Source organism: Cupressus sempervirens, chromosome 3 (genome assembly GCF_028749045.1).
Source record: "Cupressus sempervirens isolate cs-2001-9-10 chromosome 3, ASM2874904v1, whole genome shotgun sequence".
Taxonomy (NCBI): Eukaryota; Viridiplantae; Streptophyta; class Pinopsida; order Cupressales; family Cupressaceae; genus Cupressus; species Cupressus sempervirens.
This window is the reverse complement of record NC_143120.1, coordinates 496100448-496113442: the sequence shown is the minus strand read 5'-3', so window position 1 is coordinate 496113442 and position 12995 is coordinate 496100448. Positions and strand designations below refer to the sequence as shown.

The following is a 12995-nucleotide window of genomic DNA, read 5'->3' as shown; positions in this document are numbered from 1 at the left end:
ATGGTGACGACCATCGATCGGCCTTGATCTGACGGTGGAGATCTTAACCTCTGACGGCACTGACAACGCTGACGATCTGGTCCCATGCACTGACTATGTTCTGACTTGGTATATGTGGTGGTTTCTTATTGGCCATTTGAAGCACCAACCTGGCAGATTACAAGACCTGCCCCCATGGAGTGGCCACGTGTCGACTAGGCGCCATCTCGCTATGAGAAAATTGAGGTCAAATTCCCATAGCGCCATAGCACCCAATTGATGACATGTATTTTATCTGCACGTGGCTCCCTCTAATTCGCCACCATGGTGCTAGGCTTTTTGACTATGCAGGTGAAGTACAAATGGGACCCAACTGCTTGCCTGAAGTTCCTGCCGCTGATATTTTCCATCGCTGCGAACCTTGCCGCCGATACAGAGACTCGCCGTAAAACATCTTCCAGTCAGTCAGGCGCTATGTCGCTATCAAAAAACTCGTGAGTTTTTCGATGGCAACATGGAACCTTGTTGCCTTTCAGATTTTCCAGCCAACAAAATTGACCGCCCGTCGTGAATCCTTGTCAGCAACTGACTTCCCGTTGTGAACCTTGCCAGTAATTGACCGCCCGTCGTGAACCCTTTTCTGGCACCTGAACGCCCGTCGTGAACCCTTTTTTGGCACATCACAAAACCTGGTGCCTAGCCTATGAATTGATTGCCTGCAGCTAGACCCACCGGACACGTGTCAACCAGACACTATGTCGCCATCGTAAGTCTTGCACAACTTCATCATAGCGAGATGGCGATGACCATAGATCTTCCTTAGATCTGACGGCCAGAAAACTTACGGGCCATGGAAACTTTTATAAGGTTTGATCATTTAGAATTTTTTATGTCTCTTAGGCATTAAAATAATATCACTTTCGGGACTAGCCATTGGATGAGCCAAATGTTTGAATTTTGAATTTTTTGGCGGGTGACAAAAGATAACAATTACCCTTTCACCCAAGATGCTCTTACATCAAGAGAGAAGAAAAATCTAGGAAAAAAACCCATAAGAGTTAGCCACCTCCACCACTCTATTTACAAAAGAAGAAAGAAATCAATTGATGCATGAGAAAGAAAAATCATCAACATGAATTAGATCAAAACACCTTGATCATTAGCCACAATAGAAACAAAATATTAGCTTCATCTAACAAAATATCAACCAATGTACCTAATACAAAGTACCTAACAAAAAATAAAAAACCACACTTGCCAACCTTAGCTTCAACCAATAGAGAAAAACACCTCACATAAATACCACCAACTCTTAAAGAACCAACAATAAAAAATTTCTCAAGAAGAAAACAAAGGTCCATTCAAACAATACATACACAATAGAAACAAAAACCACTTGACATAGAACCTCCTCTAAAATAGAGATGCCAATGAGTAGGTGCATTCTCCTTGGAAATCTTGATCCTCTTTCACCAGAGGAACAATAAAACATATACCCCAACATGACCATTAAAACATGACTATCACCTAACCTAGATAACAACATTAACCTCTATAGGATTGCAATCAGCAGAGATAGAAGAAACATAGCAATGAAAGGTTCACCCAGTGTTTACCAAATGAACATTGATAGAAACATCCTCAAAGAACCAACAAAAAGGAGAGAACAATCTATAAATCAAACCATTCACACCACCATACCATTCCAAGCAAGAAAAGTACAGGGTGACATCCATCAAAAACTATTCATTAGCCTCCATCAAAGGATCTTCATTAGCAAAAAATTTATCCCTAAAGCTGATCATACTAGTAGATACAATGCCTCTACAAGATCCAAAGGCCTATATGATATAGTGCAGGGACGAGTGAACCTCTAATAGAAGCTAACCAAGCCCCCAAAAAACAACCACACAATGGAAACACAACACAACATACTATATCTGATAGAAAATTCAACTTTTTGCTCATCAAATAATTGATTGCATGTAATGTGCAGGCTGTAAGGTCTTTTTGGTTAGGACCAAATACAAAAGGAAATTATAGTAACAATTCTACGAGAGCTCTTAAGATCCAAATAACTCCTAACCCTAGCTAGCCTAGATTTGTAACAACACAACAATCTGGCAAATACCTCAAGAAAGATCTAACCTTGTGCTCGCAAGCCACAAGCAATCTTCTTAGTGACTAGCTCTACTCTTAATTCACAACTCTAGATTCCTTCCTTGAATATTTGCTACTAAATGCATGTCTACAACTCTACCCAGCCCTTCATTTTATATTTGCATGACCACAACTCGAGCTATTGCAAATAGAATCATCTAGAACTCAAATAAACATAATATGCCTCAATCATCTTACAACAATCATTAAATGCACACTTGAGAAAGAACCAAGACCCAAAATAGGTCCTCGCACATCCCACAATTGATCAACATCACAATTGTATGCAAAAAATATTAAAATACACCAAGTTGTCTGATCAAATCTCTAAGACCATCTAGTCAATGAGCCAAATTATTAAGTGTGACCATCAACCATCATGCACACCAAGTATACACTGAGCATACTAAGAAATCATGTTCATCAAGCTCCCACAAGCATCACTAAGCACTAGTTCCATCAAGCAAAATTTTAACCAAGCAACACAAGTGACACCAAGCTCCTTGGGTCAAATTAAAACCAAGAACCACCCAATAGTGACCGAGCATCATCTCCTTTCAACCGAGATCTCCAACTCCAAGGTCAAAACCGCTCCAACATACATTATTTCTAACTACCCTAGGATGATCCTACATTAGACACCCTAGGTGCAAAAAGATGTTCTTAACAACTAGAAGAACATCTTCTAGGATTCAACACATAAACCCAAACTAGTTCTTCATATATGTCGTCCAAGTTTTTAACTTATGCTCTTCACATCCTTCCTTGGTGTGCCACAGGTGTTTTTCACATTGATCTCTAACACCTTGAGAATCCTTCAACTCAACTCGCTAACCAAAACTCAGGTTCCTCTTATCGAGCTCTTCTTTCTACAAAGGAATTAGGAAAAGCTTCCTACCATCATTCTCAACAGTGAACACATTCTTGACACAATCATGTACTACCTCGTAATTATACTACCAAGGTCTACCAAGTAGTATGTGATACCTACTCAAGTCAACAATATCACACAACACTTGATCCACTTACTGCCCAATCAAAAAATTAACAAGACATTTTTCCCTCACTTCCAAATCATGTTCATCTTGTAACCACCTAATCTTATAAGAACAAGGATGTCTCACTCTCTTCAAACCAAGTTTTCAACCTTCTCCTTAGAAACTAGGTTATGAATACTACCACTATCCACAATTATATTCCAATATTTACCTCCAAACTTACATTGAGTCCTGAATAAATTTCTCCTTTGATAAGGTTCCAGTTGCTTTTTATCAAACAATACTCACCGAGCTAGCAGGTTATATTCCATCTTAGGCTCATTCACCAATTCCTCATTTTTATTTACCACAACAACTCTTTTATTACTAACCTTCTTATTAGCATTGGGACATTCAAAAGATCTATAACCTTCTTCACCTCATCTATAACAAGTACCTTTGAATCCACCTTTGCCCATTCTTTTCCTCTGTTCAATAAGTTTTGCTTCATCCTTAACAATTTGTTTGTCTTTCACCAAGTATTCTTCCTTCTCCTTCCCCAAGAACTACCTTGATGTCTTCTCTTCAAATTATCTTCTACCTTTAGAGCATATCGATAAGCATCCTCAACCAAATCAATCTTTAGCATACCAATCTCATCCTAAATATTGAGTCTCAAACCATTAACATACCTAGCCACCTTTTCCTTGAAAGTTCTCTATGTTAGACTGAATGGTTAACTTGTAAAAATCTTTGGTATAATTCTTCATAGTCATATCCTTCTATTCTAGATTCTATAATATCTTAAACGATTCAAGTTCATAATCAGTAGGAATAAACTTAGCCTTTAATTTTGTCACCATCAATCTCCACCTAGTGATCTTCATTTCACCTTCCTCTTCTCTATCTCTTTGCAATTCTTTCCACCACAAAGAAACATGTTCTTTCAACTCAGTATGTACCAACCTCACTCTAACTGGATCACCAATATCCTCCAACTCAAAGTATTTTTCCAATTCACCAATTCAATCGATCAAGTCTTTAGGATTCAAAGTACCCAAGAAATTAGAAGCATCAATCTTATGCTTTAGCTTCAATCGAGCTTTGAGTCTATCCAACCAACCAATACTATCTTCCATAGATCTCTCCACTAGGGATAACTTTAGTGGTGAATATTTTCCAAATGGAAAATTTCACTCATTGGGGACCCTGAATTTGGTGAAAAAATTCTACTTTCAGGGTGGTCATGTTGCTCTCACTTTATGAAAATTAAATTATTTTTATTTTGGTGATGACTTTGCCAATGGAATTTAATCTTTCCACACAGTAAATCAAATATTTTCACCTACAATTCAAGAGGCTTGTCTTATTCGATGGAAACGTTTTCCAATATGTGGTAAATATTTAAGTTAGGTTATATGTTACGTACATATACTTGACATGTGTTTCTATTCTAAAGACATTCCAAGTAAGTTTTTATAGTATTAATCTTTGGTCGAAAATAAGTTTGATTGTGGATAGGTGTCATTATTTTGAAGACTTCTTTAAAACTTGCTCTGCTTTAACATTTTGGCCAGAAATAGGATTTATACTATTGATTTAGGATCATCTAACAATGATTAAATAAGCTTATTGTGTTCAAATAAGATAAAATTGTGGTTTCTAGGTATTTGCACTTCTTGTCACATGTTTCTTTAGTAATTACGAATTTGCCAAGGTTTTACAGAAATTTCATGCAACAGAAATAGATTTGCCAATAAATTTTATTTTTTTCTAGTTTGAAAAAAATAGCCAATAGAAATTTTAATTTTCCCCCTAAAATAATGTTGGATTCACCATGATTTTATACTTTTCTTCAAGGGTGATTGATTCAATGAATTGATTGACCCTACCCCCAAGGCATCAAACCAAGTTGTGGGAACTAAACCTCATCTCCCATAACTAACCCATGGTCCAAGAAACATCAATTGATATAACCCACCATCAATTGAACTTGAACTATGCATCAAAATTCCCACCATCAATTGAATTGTGGGGGTTTCTTAAAGTTATCCTTACTCTCCATCTAGTTGACTCTATTCTCACCACTAGATCTAAGAACCTCAAAGTCTTCAACAACTTCCTCATAACGATCTTTTGTATCCACATGCCTAGGTACACCATCTATAGCTCTTGTGATCTCAACAACCATACCATTTTTCATCAACTCTATCTCAGATCTGAAATATGATCTAAGCTTCTTTAAAATCTTAGTCTCCACTGCATCACATAAATCTACAATCACCCTAAGGTGCAATCTTCTTAGAGGCATCTTCCAAGATCTTCATAAACCCTTTACAAAAATCTTACCCAAGCACCTTGTGAAAACCTTAGTTGTTTGCAAATCAAATTGCAACTTGCCATTTCACATGAACAACAAGGAGGGTTTTATAAGTCTAGGAACACAAATCTACAATAAGAATCACACCAAATCTCTACAACCATTCTCCAATAATCACCAACCAGATCAAACCTTGCGTCTAATACTACCTGATGCAGTGTAAGGATGAGTGAACCCCAATGGAGGTGGCCAAGCCCCCAATAAACAACCACAACATGGAAACCCAACACAATATACTAGATCTAATAGAAAATCCAACTCTTTATTCATCAAATAACTGATTACATGCAATGTTCCAGGTTGTAAGGCCTTCCTAGTTATGGACAAATACAAAAAGAAATTACACTAACAATTTTGCAATACCTCACAAGATCCAAATAATTCCCAACCCTAGCTAGCCCAAATTTGTAATAGTACAACAACATGGTGGAAACCTCAAGAAAGATCTAAATTTGTGCTCACAAGACACAACAAATATTCTTGTTCCCAAGCCCACACTTAGCTACTATCTCTTCTCTTAATTCACAACTTCAAAACCCTTCCTTGAATATTTGTTGCTCAATGCACGCCTATGACTATGACCAACCCTTCATTTTATACTTGAATGACCACAAGTCGACCTATTATAAATACAATCATCTAGAACCCAAATAAAATAATATGCCTAAGCTAGCTTAAAATAATCATTAAATGTACATAGGAAAAAGAACCAAGACCCCAAAAACGTCCTCACAAATCCCACAATTGAGCCACGTCATAATCATACACAAAACATGCTAAATTCACCAAGTTGACTAATCAAATCTCTAACAACATCCAGTCAATTAGCTAAACCAGTGAGCCTCAATAACAACCACTGAGCATGCCAAGTATACACCAACCATATCAAGAAAACACATCCATTGAGCTCCCACAAGCATTACTAAGTACTAGTTCAACCAAGTAGAATATCAACCGAGCACCACAAGCATCACCAAGACATAAGATATAAGAACCTTTAACATGCACTAGAGAGAAAACACCTTGGCCATTGGCTACAATAAAATAAATCACCAAAGGAGAAAAATCCAAAAGATATTAGCTTTATCTAATGAAAGATTAAATAATGTATGCAATAAAAAGTACCCAACACCCAAAGATAGACCACACTTACCAACTTAAGCTTTAACCAATAGGGCAAAAAATAGCACACAAACACCACCATCCATTGAGGCACTAACAAAAATAACTTTCTCCAAGAAGAAAAGAAAGGTTTGATAAAAAATCATAAACATAGTAGGAACAAAAACTACCCAATATAGAGCCTCCTTTGAAAGAAAAATGACAATGACAAAACATAGCCTCCTCATAAATTGTGAGCCTCTTTAAATAGACTAACAATAAAAAATATACCCTAGGCATTTTTGTAATATACCCATCTACATCCTCCTATTTTTCTCACCATCATACACCCTCCTTGTAGAATCCACACCTCCTATGTTCCTCTTGCCTTCGTAAATTTGAATTTTTTAATATTCATTTTGTTTGATTTAAATACTTGTTAAGATCTACTCATGGGAACACCCTCTTGATTCTACACTAATCTCAATCATAATACAAATAACCCCTTATTGTTTTGTTAAAAAAATGATTTCATTGGATGATGACAACCTCAACATTGTGAGTGATATTTGGTTCTAGAAAGTGGAGTAGTAGTTTTGGGATTTTAACATGGTACACAAATCACAATAAATGCAAATTTAAAAATAAACCTACAATAAACTTGAAGTAATCATAATTAAGAATTCTCATTTTAAGATGATTAGAAAATTAACACAAATTCTTGTTGACATTGATTTTGGAACCATTTTTGTAAGAATTCAACTAGATTCAAAATTTCCATTTCAAGACCTATATCTTGTATAGCTTGAAATTTCATGAGGTTGATAAGAAATTTGCAATTCACTGAAAAGTTCATATCCATTGTATGAATTACTTTGTATTTATTTCCTTGGCATAATATAGTTTTTATAAACATCATTATTGGACTAAATAAATTAATGTATTATTCTAAATAACAATCTAAACTTAAAAGATAATTTTTTTCTTGGTAACAAGATTATTTTTATTAATAAAGTAAAATCATTGCAAAATGGAGTTTAAAATTTTGAGAAAAGATCACCACCCCACTCACAACACCACCTAACCCACTGCAACATATATTTTCAACATGGTATCAAAGAACGATTCAAACCTTGTATGTGAATTGGAGGTGTCCATGGGAAGATTGGAGAGTAGGGATAAGGATGGGACACAAAATGTGGAGAAGTTGAGAAATATGCTCTTTAGACTAGCTCTCGATAGTTTGTCCATATGTAGATACAAGATCAAGAAACTACAAGAACTTGTAGGAGTATAGTTCCCATTGAAACATATGTGAGTGTCTACATGCACACACATTGTAACTATTAAAGGAAGATTTAATCTTCATACATATATTTTGGTGTTTCCCCATAACCAAGGGACACCACCTTTCATTATGGTATAACTATTATCAATATAATATAATATTATGATTATTATATTATTATATAGTAGAGAAACTATATAATATTATTATCATTACTGAAAAATTATATTTTGAATATTATATTGTTAATACAATAAGTATATTATCACAAACTTTATGTTATCTATGTTAGCCTAAAGAAATCTGATCATAATTACAACAACATCAACACTTCCTCTTAGCTAGGGAGGCTTCCATATCAAGTTAAGTCATAATGAACATAACATTATGATCCACCCTAAACATCACAATAAATATCTACCTTTATGTTATGTTCTTTGGGTGTCACCTCAAATCATATTGCATATATTACATATCACCATTATGTTATGTTCTTTGGACACCACCTAATGTGATATTAAAAATTAGATCTCTACAATTATGTTATGTTGGTTTGATGCCACCTCATGTGATATCAAACATTATATATCTACCATAATGTTATGTTCTTCTGATATTGATTGCCTCATGTGATATTGAACATTAGATATCTACCATTATGTCATGTTCTTGAAATACCACCTAATGTGATATTGAAGATTATATACCTACCATAATGTTGGCCATTAAATATGGTGTAGGAGCATCCTGGGTTGCACTTCTATCTTGCATGTTTTCAATTTTTATCTTGCTACTGAAACTGTGTTTTCTAGTTTTTGGGTGCCTATTATAGACCATGTAACTAATTTTCCATAAGAAATGAGAGACTATGCACTTTAGGGATTGAAGAGGGTCTAGATTAATATCTATGATCCAAGGCAAAAGTTCTAACTCCTTATAAGTTGGGAGATATGGAAATTCTCTAGGAGTATCAATTTCTAGCAGTTCTAAGCGACATTTTTCTATGCTTGACTTTCAAGTTGGGTGCACACTTTTCCTTGGTGAATCAGTAGTTGCACACTTAAGGGGTTGTATAGGACCTAAATAACTACCCAAAATTTGAATCAAAAGTTCTAACTCAATCAAAGCTAGGAGATATCACAATTTTTCTAAGACATTGATTTCTAGAATTTAATTGTTGATGTAGGTCGACTTGTGACTCTTCAAGAATTTAATGTTAGGTCTATTTTCATTTAATATTTGCTGAGAGCTGACTTGTGGCTTCTCTATGTTATAGAAAAATCTATAAGCCATTTTGGCTAGTATAAATAGAGTGTTTAGGCTTAGTTTTAGGGGTAGTTTTTAGAGATGATTTGAGAGCAGATCTAGAAAGTGCGAATTTGTTGTAGGATCTTGGATTTGAATGTATTTATATCTGGCCATAACCCAAAAGGCCTTATAGTTGGGCATGTTTGTTGAGTGTTTGAAGAATCAATAAAAGTGTTTGCTCTTCCTCCTTTGGTTGTTGATTCTATGTGTTAGATTTTTGCCGTGTTAACTCTTGCAGGTTGGTTTAGAGAGCTGGGTGTGCCATTGGCCCTAGTTTTCCCTATCCTTCCTTGCATTAGGTGGTATCAGAGCTTGAGGTTCATCCTTGTGGAGATTGGATCATGTAAAACCCTAATTCAAATTTGGTTATAGGGTTGCAAATCTGTGGATTTGACCTATAACTTGCAGAGGGTTATGATCTTGCAGAAACCTAATTTGTAAAGATGGTTCATAGTAGAGGAAATGTTAATAATGATATATTGGATCAATTAAGACAAATTGTAGCCAGATTAGATGCTGTGGAGAAATCCCAAAGAAGAGGAGCACATCTTGATGATGTAAGTGATGATGAAGCAACAACACCAAACCATAACCCATAACTTGAAGAAGATCAAGATGAGGAAAGATTGTAGAGAGTGTTGTCTAGGGAAAATTTGAAGCCTATTGTAGAAGTTATTCCTTATGATGCAAAATTGGATACCAATGCTATGTTAGATTGGATCTTAGATATGGAGTTTTTTGAGTATGAAAACACTCCTAATAATAATAAGGTGAAGATTGTAGTCACTAGATCGAAAGGCCATGCATCACTATGGTGGGAGCATTTGCAAACTGATAGACAAAGGAGAGGAAAGGAGAAGATTAGAACTTGGCGAAGATGGTGAACAATGTCCAGAATATATTCCTTCTTGCTGATTACCTGATGGGGACAAAACCCAAGAATAGAATGGACACAATAGAAAAGGGGAAATTATATTAACTGAGAAAATAAGCTAGTACAAATAGTAAAGAGAAAATAAATTTCAAAACATGCCCTAAGGGCTTACAATAGCATAAATTTGGAGATAATTTTCTCCTTTCAGTACCTCCTCTCAAACTCCACTCCGAACTGCCTTTTACAATGCCAAAAATCTCCTTAAATAGACCCCAGAGGGTTAAGGACGAGGAGTACATTCTAGAAAGTGCTGGTAGGCATCCACCGACAAAATAGAAGGTTCCAGAAGCTGTGTTAGAAGTCGGTGCAAATCTAGAAGAATCTAGAAACAGTAATCGAACTTCCGGGAGGCATAACTTTTGAACCGTAGCTCTGATTGACGAACCATTTACATTTTCGAAAAGCTCTCAAAGCACTCTATAGCCTTATGGACAAGCTTTGCTTGTCCCCCATTTTTTTTTCCCTTTTCAAGGTCATTTAATGCCCCTAACCTGACTTTGAAGCATTCTTAGGAGGTCTCCAAAACTCGAAAAAGTGCAATAACTTTCAAACCGTGGGGCCTTTTGACCTGATTCTTTTTTTGGAATGCTCTAAATCACAATTACATTCATCTGGCCAATTCACACCTTCTAGGTCAGCAAAATGATGGCTAAATTGCATGTTCCTATTTTTTTTCAGATTTCCAAACACACTGATAGTGGAACTGTGAGAGTTGGAACCTTTATTTGACCCAAATGGGTATCCCAAAATGAAAACACATGAAACAAAAACTACATCTAAGTACATTTTTTTGGGTGACACAGGATTGCCCTTATACCTCTAGATGCTCCTGCATCAGACACCCAGGGTAGATTGAAAAGTGACCCTGCCACTTTATGAATGGTAGAGGAAATCCCAAATGGGAAACCTCAGCTGCTGAAATCCAAGTTGAATCATCGATCGATCATCCTTTCCATTTGACCAAATAGTCTTCATATTGCCTGTTTCTGGTACTCCTACCCACACGATGATCTAGAATGTCTTCTATCTCCTTCTTCTTAGAAACAGGAATTGGACATGGCTCTAACACTAGCTCCTCATCTGTACCATCATCATGATACTTTGTTAAATCTGCAATATTGAAAATGGGAGAAATGTGAATACCATTTGGCAGCTCCACCTCATATGCATTTCTTGAGTCATGTTTCTTCAAAACTTTGCAGGGGCCAAATTTCTTCATTTTCAGCTTGTTGTAAGTACCGAATGGAAATCTTTCTTTTTATAAGTGCACCATGACTAGATCCCCTACTTGGAATTCCTTATGTCTTCTCCTTTGATCAGCCCTAGCTTTATACTCTTGATTCATCTTGGTAATGTGTGCCTGAAACTCCTCATGTAGATGCTTAATATGTTCAGCAAATTCTTCTACTTCAGCACTTGTCCTCTCCCCTTGCTCTATCTTCCTCAATTTTGGTGCAGTCCTTGGGCTATTCCCATATACAATTTGGAATGGTGATTTTCCAGTACTCCTATTTATAGAGTTATTATAAGCAAACTCTATGTGTGGTAGAATCAAATCCCATCCCTTGGGCTTATCCCCAACTAAACATCTCAGCAAATTGCCCAGACTTTTATTTACCACTTCTGTTTGGCCATCAGTTTGTGGGTGATGCGTGGAACTGAATTTCAAGTCTGTTCTCAAATTTTTCCACAATGTCCTCTAGAAATACTCCACAAATTTAGTATCCCTGTTAGAAACTATACTCCTTGGAAGACCATGTAGTCTTACCAACTCTCTGAAAAACAAATCTGCAATATGAACAGCATCATGAGTTTTGTGGCATGGAATGAAATGTTCCATTTTGGAGAACCTATCAACCACCACAAATACTGAGTCATTACCCCTTTGTGTCCTTGGCAATCCAAGAACAAAATCCATACTTATGTCCTCCCATGGCCTTGATGGAATAGGCAATGGCTGATATAGGCCAGTATTGTGACTAAACCCCTTGGCAACTTGACAAACCTGGTAACTCTGTACAAACTTCTTCATATCCTATGAAATTTGAGGCCAAAAATAATGTTTTCTAAGAATGGCAATGGTCTTATCTTGACCAAAATGTCCTTCCATCCCTCCACTGTGTTTCTCCTTAATCACATTTTCCCTCATGGAACTCCTTGGAATGCACAATTGACTACCTTTGAACAACATGCCATCCTGAATCAAATAGTCTAACCACTTGGTTCTATCCACAGCAATAGGTTCTTTACAAGCTTTCCATGCTTCAGAAAAATTAGGATCCTCGGGGTACAAATTTTTGAGTTCATCAAACCCAACTACTTCAACCTGCATTACTGTAAGCAACAACTGTCTCCTACTTAGTGCATCTGCAACCCTGTTAGATTTTCCACTTCTATGCTTCAGCACAAATGTATAACTTTGCAAGAATTCTATCCACTTCATATGCCTTTGATTCAATTTACCTTGGCTATTTAGGTACTGTAATGCCTGGTGATCAGTATACAAAACAAATTCCTTTGGCAATAAATAATGCCTCCATTTCTTTAAAGCCTGAACTATTGCATAGAACTCTTGATCATAAACAGAATACTTCTTCTTTGCATCATTCAATTTTTCACTAAAATATGCAATAGGCTTACCTTCTTGGCTTAATACAACCCCAATAGCGCTGCCACTAGCATCACAATCTACTTGGAAAACCTTTCTAAAATTTGGAAGTGCCAACACATGCTGTTCTGTCACCTTCTTCTTTAGCAATTCAAAACTTCTCCCAGCTGCTACAATCCATTTGAACTCTTTTCTATCCCCTCTTATTGTATCAGTTAGGGGTGCACATATGCCACTGAAATTCTTAATAAACTTCTTGT

The 12995-nt window shown here is 36.2% G+C and overlaps 1 pseudogene; it reads left to right on the top strand.

Moving 5' to 3' along the window:
- The first annotated feature begins 303 nt into the window (after window positions 1-303).
- Window positions 304-12995, top strand: part of LOC149567353 (calreticulin-like) — a 151839-nt pseudogene continuing 139147 nt past the window's right edge.